The 13,059-nt window shown below is 33.5% G+C and overlaps 2 protein-coding genes across 4 annotated transcripts in view; one reads left to right on the top strand and one right to left on the bottom strand.

The window, feature by feature from the left end:
- The window catches only part of LOC117173179 (histone deacetylase HDAC1-like), a 151,579-nt gene that overhangs the window by 101,132 nt on the left and 37,388 nt on the right, over positions 1–13,059 (bottom strand). The gene's annotated exons all lie outside the window — the stretch shown is intronic.
- The window catches only part of LOC117173180, a 263,371-nt gene that overhangs the window by 239,010 nt on the left and 11,302 nt on the right, over positions 1–13,059 (top strand). The window contains exon 5 of one of the 2 annotated variants that reach the window (XR_004467132.1): positions 7,344–7,597. The exons of the other annotated variant lie outside the window; for it this stretch is intronic. The gene's annotated coding sequence lies outside the window, so the exon portion shown is untranslated. Of the gene's footprint in view, positions 1–7,343; positions 7,598–13,059 lie in introns of those variants that run through there. 2 annotated transcript variants of the gene reach the window in all.

The raw sequence follows: 13,059 nt of genomic DNA, 5'->3' as shown, positions 1-13,059 counted from the left end.
CTTTGTATGTCTGGCAAGAACACTCTTATAACAGCGTCCCAAACGAACATCACTTTTGTGCTCCTCTATCCTAGTATTAAGAAGTCTGCCAGTCTGTCCCACTTAATTCATCCCACAGATCCTGCAAGTGATCTTATAGACAACACCACCCTTTTCATAATTATCCAAAGGATCCTTGCAAAAATTTATCACAGAATCCATTTTAAATGGAATGCGGAAAATAGTATGAATTTTAATTTTTTTTAACATGAGTTCAATAGTTTTAGAAATTTGACCAACAAATGGAAGAAAAAAAGTATTAAAACGAACTATATTCCTTTAACTCTTTCTGATTATCTACAAGCAAATTATTAATGTCTTTGTTTTTGATTTGTTGAACTCTAATTACAAAATGTTTCTCAATTAACTTTTTTGGATAATGATTCAGAAAAAGGATATTCCTAACAATATTCAAATTTCTTGTGTGAAATGAACAATGGGACAAACCTAAAGCTCTGTCAACTAAGTTTTTAATTACTACAGTTTTGTTTTAAAAGGGATGAGCAGAAAGGAAATTTAAAATTCTACCTGAATATGTACTTTTTCTGTACCAATTGGTAATAATATTACCATTCCAACCGTTAATTACTTCTATCTCCAAAAAACTGATTTTATAATCCTGTTCTATTTCATGAGTGAACTGAAATTTTGGATGAAAACTGTTAAAAGTATCAATGACAATCTGTAACTTTTCCAGAGGAACACATAATAAGGTATCGTCGACAAACCGAAAATAATAAGGCAAAACAAAATCTAATTTCCCAAAAAGAAAAACCTCCAAATCTTCCATCACTAGTTTTGCTAAAATCGGAGAAATGACTGAACCTATGGGAGTACCAGACTTCTGTCTATAGAAAGATCCATTAAATTTAAAATAAGTTGACTCCATAATAAAAAATATCCCTTCAATAAAATCTTTTTGACATAGACGAGTACGGGTTTTTATATTAGTCCATCTATTTAAAATTTCCTTTTTAACTAATCCAAGGGGTATAGTCGGAAACATTGCAATAAGATCCAAAGAAATCATGAAATGGTCATCCGGAACCCTTTTTTGAATGATACTTTTTTGAAATTCCCAGCTATTTTTGACATTGTATTTAGAAGTTGTGATTGAGTCCTTGAGAATCAAATTAAAATTTTGTTCTAAAAATTTGGTGGGGGTATTAATAGTTGAAATAACTATTCTTAAGGGATAGCCATCTCTGTGAATCTTTCTCAACCCATAACATCTTGCAAGAACTGTGTCTTCAGTGTTAATATCAGTCCATCTTATATCCTTTCCCAGAAGTCCTTTCTTTCTCCAATTGTCAAGCATCTTCAAAGTATCTCTTTTTAATTTTTTTAACGGATTTTCATGCAATAATTCAAAATTAACATTATGAGAAAGCAAATTCTCCATATCACTGATATAATTCGATTTTTTCATGCGAACAGTAATACTGCCTTTATCAGCATTCATGCAAACCACATCAGGTTGCTTCTGAGAAACTCTTTCGTCATCATGAAACCTTTAGAAATTCTACCATCAATATAACTGATATGCAAATTACTTTTCTCAACAAAGCTCTTTGACAAGTGTAAAACCTTGTTTCGGAAATCCTGCTAATCCAAAATAGGAATTTTTTGTATATTTCATTCAACATCTTTTACTATTTCTATCATTTGTTTTGCCTTAGTTATTATCACACGGTTACTCTTTTTTATTTTTTTCCTAAAATTTTATTTTATTTTTTTGTTTTTTTGGTTTTTTTCAGATTACAATAGAGTTTTTTTGGTTTTTGTTTATTCGTTGTGGTCCAAATTTGGTCGTTGGATTCTTGTTTTGTATAACAGGATTTTGCATCAATTTGTAAAAGCAACCCTTATTTAAAAAAACCCCCTGTGCTGCACAAACGTATTTTAAACAATGAAAACATCTAGATGAAAAAAACCCTTGTAAACTATAAACACGATATTTTTAAGGCATAACTAAGTAGCAAAATTATTGTTCATGCCTAATCGTTACAAAAACAACCCCCGTATTTGTATCTGAATACAAGACTGAAGTCAAAAAATGTCATATCAATCGCTTTTATAAAATTCACTCTTATATAAAAAAACAATATCCTGCAATGAAAACACGCATTGAAAAAAGTCGATATCTACATAGATGGAACTTACTTATAAAATAGTAACATGGTACTTTTAAGCGTAATTATTTTTCACCCCTATTCATTGCAACAATAACCGCCGCAATGTATATCATTTTCTAGTCTATGTGTGTATATTCAAAAAATATCATTTACCTTTTTCGATGCACCTTTTAATGCCTTTAATTAACTTTCAGCGTGACAATTAGGTATATCAAGCTAGCACCTCTACAAACGAAGTTCCCAAATTTCTTTGTATCAGACTTTAGAGCTTTTTTGGGATCTTGAACGCAAAAACAACCAATTTCTGAAAATCACCCCGACTAAAAATAAAACTACCCCCTATTTAAAAACTCAAATTCGGAAAAAACAAAAAACACCAGATTTTTGGCTTATTTTGGGCTTCTGAATGCACGCAAAAATCCAAAGCCTGCTGCATTTTCAAAAACCACCTCCTTGTTTAAAAATTAGAGACTTCATTGATACTGGAAAATTTCAAAATAGATAAATTTTTACAATTTCATTTCTACGAGGTAGAGAGGGGTTGATTTTAGACGTTAACCCTATTAGTACACACTGGGTTATATTGATCCTGTCGCCGAATTTGACCAAAAATAACACTCAGGTGTTTAAAAGAATTGCAGTACCGTAGCCTTATAAGTACAGTTCAATATCTTGAAGACAGTTCTAGACAGTTTCTGTAGCGTGCTAAATTATCTGTCTTCGTTGAGAAGCGTTTGAAATCGAAGCAGGGTCATGGCGACCCATGTGTGTACTTAACGTCGAATTTACTAAAATTTGGATTTTTCGTTTCCATTCATTATAAACGTTTATCAGTGAAAAAAATACCAAAAACTTTTTTTAAAGTTCGTGCAAGGGCACACGATCACAACTAGAGAAAAGAGTAAGATGTCAACTTTGTGCTTACAAAGTAGACAGAAAGATAAAGGTACAGTGTCCATCTTGCTAGCGACCAATGTGCGATGACCATTTTGCGTATATGTGCAACGATTGTGATGGTTATGAGTAAGTATAAGTAACTACATCTTTATGCAAAAATTTTATTTTTTATAATTTAAAAAAATTTATTCACTCATTTATGTGAAGGAATCACTATTTTTTATATTTTACAGATGACCTTTATCAGTACACGAAATAAATACTTTTTTTGAAGGAACATAGTGGTACCATTTTTTTTATTATTTAGGCATTCTTTGAGAGTATTCACATAAATTCTTAACTAAAAATATTAAAAATTCAAAAAGTAGTGATTTTTTTTCATAAAACTTTATTGTTTGCAAAAATATTTTTTTCGCGTTTTTTTTTTAGTATCTTAAAGATTTTAAAGACACTTATAATACTTATAAATTGCTTTATCATATTTGAAAGTATACCTCTAAATTTTGTTAACAATTTTTAGTAGTTGTGAACTTATAGACAATCAAGAAGTGAACAGGTTCAGGTTGACCCAGTGTGTAGGAGATGTTTGAAAAAATAGGTTTGTACTCGAAGGGTTAAAGGCTGGAGCCCAAAAATCGGAGTGGGTATCTTCGAGAAGCCTAAAAATCAGCAATCCATTGAGCATGGAAAATTGGTAAAAAGATTATATTTTTACAATTTTATATCTACGTGGTAGAGAGGGATTAATGGAACTTGTAGACCTATGCCTTGAAAGCAACGGTTCCGAGATGTTAATCCTGCGCCAAAGCAAAATAAAATCAAGAAGTAGTGCCGTGAAGGGACTTGACACTTATCCCGCGTAGAGTCTCAACATTTTTAGGCTCATCAAAAATACCAGAACCGATTTTTGGGCTTTAAGCCTTAAAGTTAAAAGGCAGCCACATCTTAAGGGCATGTGACACTTAGAAAATTGTCGATTTTGCCAGTTTTAGGTACCCTCGGCTTTTTTTTCTAGAATAATAAATATTTTGCCTTCAAAATTTTGGAAATGATAGCGAAAATGCTAACGGACATCCCCACACACTTTTTTGTGGGTTAATTCAAAAAAGTTTTAATTTAGCAAAATATGATTAATTTGCATAGCGCTTAGGAAATAGTATCGATTTTTCAGTGTTAGATTCCCCGGCTTTTTCCCATGATAAGAAATATTTTGCCTTCAAAATCTGGAAAATGATAGCGAACATGCTAACGGACGTCCCCGCACACTTTTTTGTGTTTTTTTATCAAAAAAATTTTGATATTGCTAACAACGTGCGTGTATATTTCGAGGTTATGTGTGTTACAATTCACCCGAGCGTGAATTCCAAACTACACAATATTTTCGGATGAAATATTTGGACTTACAAATAAACATAGTAACTAATCTCCCGGAACTAACCTTCTTTGTAGGCAATCAAAAAAGCTTGTTTCATCAATAATTTCCAGATTATCGGAAAGGCAGAAATGAAAAACGACGTAACCTCAAAATAATGCATATGCATAAAATTTTTATGTAGCCCAGTAAATTGTTTTTGTTATTATCCCTCAGAAAAGAGTCCGGGGACATCCGTTATGATATTTTATAGCATCTCCGAATTCAGTTTAAAAAATTTTGATTTTTGTGGAAAAAAGGCCGGGGAAGCTGTAAGTATCGCATGTCCTTAACAGGCAATCTTGACTTTGTCCAAAAATAATCTTTTTAAAATTTTACAGGGTTACTAGAGTCTCGGCCTTTTTCAGCTCTTCAGAAATAACTTCTCCGATTTTTTGGCTTCAACGATTAACGTCTAAAATCAACCTCCCTCTACCACGTCTATATAAAATTGTAAATTAATATTCTTTTTGAGAATTTTCCAGTGTCAATGGAATCTCCGATATTTGAGCTCCTCGAAAATACCTTTCCAATTTTTTGACCCCAACCCTTAACGTCTAAAATCAACCCCTCTCTACCACGTAGATATAAAAGTCTAAGAAATAATCTTTTTGAGAATTTTCCAGTGTCAATGGACTCTCTGATTTGTGGTCTCCTCGAAAATACACACTCCAATTTTTTGGCTACAACCCTTAACGTATAAAATCAACCTCCCTGTACCACGTCGATATAACTTTGTAAAAAATTATCTTTTTGAGAATTTTCCAGTGTCAATGGAGTCTCTGATTTTTCGTCTTCGCGGAAATACCCAGTCCAATTTTTTGGCTCCAACCCTTAACGTCTAAAATCAACCCCCCTCTACCACGTCGATATAAATTTGTAAAAGAATAATCTTTTTGAGAATTGTCCAGTGCCCGTAGACTATCTGATTTTTCGGATCCTCGGAAATCCCCACTCCAATTTTTTGGCAACAAACCTTAACGTCTAAAATCAACCCCGCTCTACCACGCAGATATAACTTTGCCAAAAAATAATCTTTTTAAGGTATTTTCCAGTGTCAATGGGATCTTTGATTTTTTGGCTTCTCGATAATACCCTCTCCGATTTTTGGCTGTAACTCTTGACATCTAACATCAAGCCCTCTGTACCACGTAGATATAAAATTATAAAAATTTAATTTTTTACTAATTTTCCATTGTCAAAGAAGTCTCTGATTTTTAGACTTCTCAAGTATACCCACTCCAATTTTTGGGCTCCATCCCTTAACGTCTAAAATCAACCCCTCTCTATCTCATAGATATGAAATTGTGCAAAATTAATCTTTTTCGGAATTTTTCAGTACCAATGGAGTCTCTAACTTTTGGGCTCTTCAAATGTGCCAATATCGAGGTTAAAAATTTTCCCAATGGGTTGGTGTTTTAGTACATCGCGGTAGTTTTTCTGAACTTTTTTTTGTGCATTCGAGAGCCCCAAATAAACCCAAAATCTGGTGCATTTTGTGTTTCGCAGATTTTATTTTCCACAAGTATGTGGTTTTTTGGAAATGGGGTAGGTTTTTGATTTTTGCATGCATTAGGAGGCCCAAAATAAGTCAGAAATCTGGTGTTTTTTGTTTTTTTCCGAATTTGAGTTTTTAAATAGGAGGTAGTTTTTGTTTTTAGTAGGGGTGGTTTTTAGAAACTGGTTGTTGCTGCGTTCAAGATCCCAAAAAAGCTCTAAGTTCCGATATAAAGAAATTCGGAAATTTCGTTTGTAGAGGTGCTAGCTTGATAGACCTAATTGTCGCGCTGGAAGTTAATTAAAGGCATTCAAATGTTCATCGAAAAAGGTAAATTATATTTTTTAAATATACACACATAGACTGGAAAATGATATACATTGCGGCGGTACTTAAAAGTACCATGTTACTATTTTATAAGTAAGTTCCATCTATGTAGATATCGACTTTTTTTCAATACGTGTTTTCATTACAGGATATTGTTTTTTTTATGTAAGAGTTAATTTCACAAAACCCAATACTCGATATGCCTTTCGAGCCTAATGAAAAAATAGCCATGGATATCATTGACCCGATACTCATCACTCAAAAACACCACCAGTACATTTTATCATTACAGGACCAGTTGAAAAAATACCTGATGCTCATACCTCTGAAAGAGACGATATCTGAGTCAATTATCACTGTGCTCCTGGATCATCATATTTACATCTTCGCTTCGCCAAAACACATACTTACTGTCCAGGGTAGTAATTTTGTGTCGGAACTAATGTTGAATTTGGAAAACCTTTTTAAAATCAAGCATATAAAATAGAGTAACTTTCACCCGCAAAGTAACGGAAGTTTAGAAAGAACTTTGCAGTAGTAAAAGATGTTATTAAAACTACAATGGAAGAAAATCAAAATGATTGGGACGAAAATTTAAAGTTAATTACCATGGGTTACAATACCTCAGTACATGAGGGGATAGGATTTAAACCGTTTGAATTAACGTTTGGACGTAAGGTGAACATTTCTTACGTGTTATCAACTACGACAAGTTAAAAATAATCGGAGTAAGTCTCGCTATGGAGAGAACGGCACGAGAAATACATCAGTAAAGCTAAACAAAAAATAGAGAAACAAAAACAGAAATACAAAGAGATTCAAGACAAACACATAGTTATCCCCCAAACCATATTTGATATCGGAGACATGGTCCTAACTTTTAATAATCGCAAAACGTCCAAGCTAGATGCTGATTGGTTAGGCCCTGTCACAATAATCTAAATTGGAAACAACAATAATGATACAATACTACTAGACAGTGAAAGAGTGCAGGTTCAAATTAATCAATTAAAACCATTTTACTACTGATTTGCAGATTGATGATAATCCTGCTCCTCATCCTATCTGCTTTCGGAAAGATAATATTTACACCACTCAACGATACCACCGTTTAAGCAGAAGATATTGGTCATGCTAAACTAGATCATACCATCTGGCATCTAGTCGTTTCTGTCGATCCCTCGCAAATTGAGCAACGCTTCACCGACCTCTATAACGCCGATCAAAATGCCAACCAGATGTGCCACGCCTGTATTGAGCAGTTTAAATTAAAGATACTGAAAATTCAAATCGATCGTCTAGGCGTTAATAAAAGAATCTTGAACCAGCTCTTAGAAACTCGCCGCACCAAAACGGGATTTTTCAACTTTGTAGGTAGCATCTCTAAAACAATCTTTGGTACTTTAGAAGAAAAAGATTTAGAGTAAATTAATAACGAATTATATAAACTTTACACAGATAACAAAGTGCTCGCCACAAGCATATCAAAACAGACCAAAATTATTAAAATAATTCTAAACTCGGCTTCCCACGACGTTCAGGTACTCGGCGAACACAGTAAAACAAACGTAGAACATTTAAATAAAATGATTAACCAAACAAACACTAATACTCAAAGTATAATTATAAATAACCAAATAACCATTTGCACATTGTCATTGCAAGAGCTGAGCGCTTACATAAACCTTTTTATCGACTCAATAAATTATGGGAAGCATGGTATCATACATCCCCAGATATTGACTCCAGGGACATTTCTAATTGGTTTACATGATTTTGAACAACACAAAAACGTAAAATATCAGATACCACTTAAAGATGAGAATTTCCAGAATATTTGAAGTATTTCTCAAGTCAGTATAAGTATATTAAGCAATCTGATCCCTATACCCAAAAAATCTAGGGTACATTCCTAACAGTAATTCCCGAACATGATTATATCTTACTAAATGATCAGAGGACTTTATATGTACCTAGCGACGAACAGAATATCAATAATTGTAAAAGAATGAACAAAATTTACGTATGTAAGATATTGCAGCCGATACACTTAATTTCCGAAACCAATTTCTCTAGGAATTTAATAATTAGAAGTAGTATTAAAAAACTTAGTGAAGAATATTGCCAGTTTTCCCCGTTTAGGATCAACGAAATTGCTTGTATATAGTTAAAGCAAGTGAATTCGTATATTGTCATTCCCAAGAAACCAACAACTCTACATGTACTTTGTGAAAATTCTGATGAGCATTTTAATTTAGTATCATCGCAAAAAATAACTAATACCGAAAGTTGTATTCTAAGCACCGAAGGTACAATCATGGAAATTAGTCCCTTAAAGAGCGAATACAGGGAAATAAGGTATACTAAAGAAATTATACTACCGTACGACAAAAACGTCCCGTGTGGAAAAATTCCTGGCAGACTGGAATTATTCTAGCGCCACTACTGGATTATTCGTGGCTGTCTGTTCCGGTCAAATTAGATTGGCGCTCTTTTGGCGCTATCTATACCTACTGGATAGAAGAATCCATCACGCAGTTCTGTGTAGACCCACAAATGTCGCTAGCCAGAATTTCACATCATATTAAAATAAAAATTCCGTCTAAAATCTAGCTTGACTCTAAAAAGTACTTCTTTTTGGACGTTGAGAAAGAAGGCGTCATTTAAAAACCAATTAATAAAAGATAACAAATTACATTTATTGCAGTGCTCAAATCAAAGGAAATAGAAGAAATAAAGTTGCCTGTGTTGTAAGTGCTGTCTCATAGCGCAGATTTGTTAATTTAATTCATCACTGAATATCGATTGATCTGACACACTATACATTGCTTATTGGTAAACTATTGAATGAAAGACAAAGCTAATATAAAAAATGATTGCTGAATAGACATTTTATCGTTAGGTTTTCTAGGAAAGTAATTTTCCTTTTCGTGTGACATGTATCCAGTACTCATCTACATTAAAATGACATATTTTCCTAACCTTAAATATTACGCAGTGCTACCAACAGGACTCAATTTTCATTATGCAATACAATTTCTAAACTGCTAGCAAAAAATTTGGCAACAATGACCCGAACCGGATTGCAAGAATCAGATGTTTGCCAGGCCGCCATTCAGTGTGAATACTTTTCGTTTCGCGACCACGCAGTTTGAATTTTTCCAGATCCTGTTTCGACGTAAGGGCATTGGAATCAAGACCCAACTTCAAAACTAGATTTTCTCATTTTACTCCATAAATACTAGAATTACATATTTTCTAGATAATCAGGGCTTAGTCCTCTTTTCTATTAAATCTTTATTCGGAATAGAACACTGGCTAATTCCAATAGTTTTTGTATAAGGTGTTTTTTTATTCTAACCCCAGCATTTGAAAAAAAAACGTCCCACATAAAAGCTATTCAAATTAAGCAATTTTTCACCTCGAATAAAAATTTGATTCAATGCAGGAATAGGCCCTAATGATTTAAAAAATATGTAATTCTAATATTTATGGAGTAAAATGAGAATTCAATTTTAAGGTTGGCTCCTGTTTCCAAAATATTTACGGTTGATATACTAGATTTTACTAGATTCACTGGAACGCGCCAGTACCGCTGTTATAGATAGCGACTAGTCGATTAGAGCGTTACATTTGCGCACTGACCCAGCATAGTTGCTTGATCTCGACTTGTTAAAAGAGAGACTCATACATCTCCAAAAATATGTAAAATCTGAAAATATTAGAGAATCCAGTCAAACCCTAGACGATATAGAAAATGCTCTAACTAAAATAAAAAATGCGCGTTGAAACAAAAATTGGGCCGAAAGAATAAGCGATGTTTGAGCATACTTAGGTTACGCCTGAATTGTGTTCGTTTCACTGATTGCTTTATACAAATGTGGCATCCTCAAATTAATTAGAGGTTGCTTACCAAAAATTTGCATGCAAATTTTCTGCGTAAATAATAATGTCACAACGTCAAATGTGCCTCAAACTGTCACTTATACAACAGCATTCCCAGATTCCACTTGGATTGAAGCTTTAAATACAATAAGCGCGAGAGAGATTAAGCCACGCACTCGTCCGAAAAAGTAATGCTTTTCGGAGTAAAAAAATCTACAAAGGGAGGTGTGAGATGTACCGTTGCCTCACTGACTATACACTATGTTAGATGGGCCTTTGTCCCACTACTACCCTTAAACTAGCCCTTAATCGAGCCCTCTGCATGTAACGCCTAGGCTCGCGGCGTCAGTTCTACTCCGACCGTGTCTTAGAAATAAAGTGCTCAAACTCTATTCCGTGTGTTTAGTTCTACGGTGCCCAAACCCCTGGAATACTATCATAAATTAATATTAATTGATTGATGTAAGAGGAAGATCATAAGTGATTGTGTTTTAATAGAGAAATTTTATTATGAAACCCCACGCCGTCACAGTAAACTATTACTCCGACTCTAGCTATCTTTATTAAAATAGATTAATCGCGAATATTTTATACGATTGTATTTAATTATTTTTAGTACCTGCCAAATATATAAAAGAGTTTTTTTAATTTTCCATACCTTAACAGGGTTTTTTATAACCCAGAAAAACTTTAAAATCTAGCATTCTCATTGACTTTGGACATTCATTTTGTTGAAATTGAGAGTCAGTTAAATCTTTTCGAGGAAAAGCATCTTCTGATATAAAAGAAGACATTTTGTTACTGAAAAGTTTTTTAAAAAAAAGAGAGAGCACATCCATTTCAAATCAGCCAGGTTCTACACTTGAAGTTGTAGAATCTCTCGGGGACGAAACATGTTGTTTTTTCTAGAGAAAATTAGGTAAATTAAAAAATTAGATTCACGAAAAAAATCTAATTTTAATATTTTCAGAAAAAGCGCGACCAATTTGTTAATTTAAAACATTTTTTAAGTTTCCTTGTCAATTTCTAAAGAAGACAATAAACACTAACAGAATATAAGAAAATGATTTTTTTTCAAATAGAAAATGTATGTATCGCCTAATTTCCTCTAAACCCTAATATTTCGTCCATGAAAGATTCCGCGTCTTTAAGCCTAGAACCTGCCTGATTTTAAATAAATTCGGTCAACGCATCACTCATCTTTTGTTTATTGTAATTATAAGATATATTTGTTGAGGCTGAAAGAGTATTTTACCATGGATATAATACAGCTTATTTTGAATAAAGAGATTATAGAATATATGAAGAGATCCCAATTTATTTTTTGTCATTACAGTGAAAATCTTCAATAGCCCTCCCTTCTATAACCTTTCCGAGAATTGACGCAGCGCGGCATGTAGGTGTAACAGGTGCTGCGCGGGTTGCACGGGATCTGCGGCTGTCACTCAGGCAAGTAGTCAGGCGTGAACAAACAAAAGCGGAGCAGTCTACACTAAGAAAATAATACTTCTGAATCAATGAAATAGTGGTTTGAAGCATCAAGCGGTGCTTTCACGCTCGGTGAAATGCATATATGTATAATCAATTCAAAATCATAAGCTATTGTTTCTTATTTTCTTTATTGAAATAAAATATTATAAAGTTAACTACAGTGAAATGTGAAGCAAAAGATATGTCCTATAAATTGATAATATCATGCTATCAATTCTATAGTGCGATGCTATCGTTTCTGAATCAAAGACGAAAAATATTTATTCAAATACAAAACACATTTGTTTCCCAGAAGTTAAAATCTAAAGAATTTTCATCTCCTTTAACCTCTGAAACATACTCTTCCGTTTACTCATATTTTTATTGACATTAATTGTTAACTATATTCTACATACATTATTCTAAACTAAACTATCGCTGACTTTGAATAGGGAAGACGTATTTTACTTATAACTAATTAGAAACGCACTTCCTTAAATTATCCACAATCGCCGAGAATCGAACGCACGCACCGCTTACTTCAAATCGCACGCCTTATCCCGAGCCTTATCCCTAAAGCTACGACGCCACGCTGAGGACGATATCATAGATACTGATGGTATTCATTTGACACTTTTGAACTTAAAAGGGGAAATGCCACCTCTGAAGCATTGACTTTTTGATTAAATTATCATAAATGGATAGTATGTCAAAAATAATTAGACACATAATAGATGTAATGCTTTCACGATTATTCATTTTGATAAAAAAAGATATTTCGGGTTATAATCGTGTATAAAACTACGTTTTGTACAGGATTGGAACCCGAAATGTCTCTTTTCATTAATTAGACGCGTTCCGGCTTCTTTGTAAGTGGGCCCTTGTTTAAAAATTATGAGCTTATGAAATTCACGATCACCGGGGCTGCCAAATATCTAGCGAGTCACGCGCTGCTCTTTTCAGCCTGCGTCACTGGTCCAGTGGTGAAGGGCCTATCTAAGGACCAGGCTGTCGCTAGTTCAAATCTTTTATTTGACAACTTTTTTTACATTCTCATCTAATCAGAAGGTATTGGTTTTATGTAAAATTTCTGTAGGCACGATAACTTTAAAAAAATTGATCAGATTGTATTCTGCTTTGGCACACTTTTTTAAGGCCTAAAAACAAACAACAAGTTCGTTAACCAGCTATTTTGGATCAAAATTCAAAAAGTGAGCACGTTTTCAAAATTTTTAAGACCACATTTTTTCAAGATTCCAAAATTCTATGAACGGTTATTCGTCGTACTCAGAAACCCAAACAATTGTGGGTCCGGATGCAATAAGGGCACATAAAATTTTTTCGTGCGAAAACGAAGTCCCCTGGAGGCTTTAGAAAAAATTTTCGAATTTTAATTT

This window comes from Belonocnema kinseyi, chromosome 5 (genome assembly GCF_010883055.1).
Source record: "Belonocnema kinseyi isolate 2016_QV_RU_SX_M_011 chromosome 5, B_treatae_v1, whole genome shotgun sequence".
Lineage (NCBI taxonomy): Eukaryota > Metazoa > Arthropoda > Insecta > Hymenoptera > Cynipidae > Belonocnema > Belonocnema kinseyi.
The sequence above is the reverse complement of the archived record's forward strand: the minus strand, read 5'-3'. Positions and strand labels throughout refer to the sequence as shown.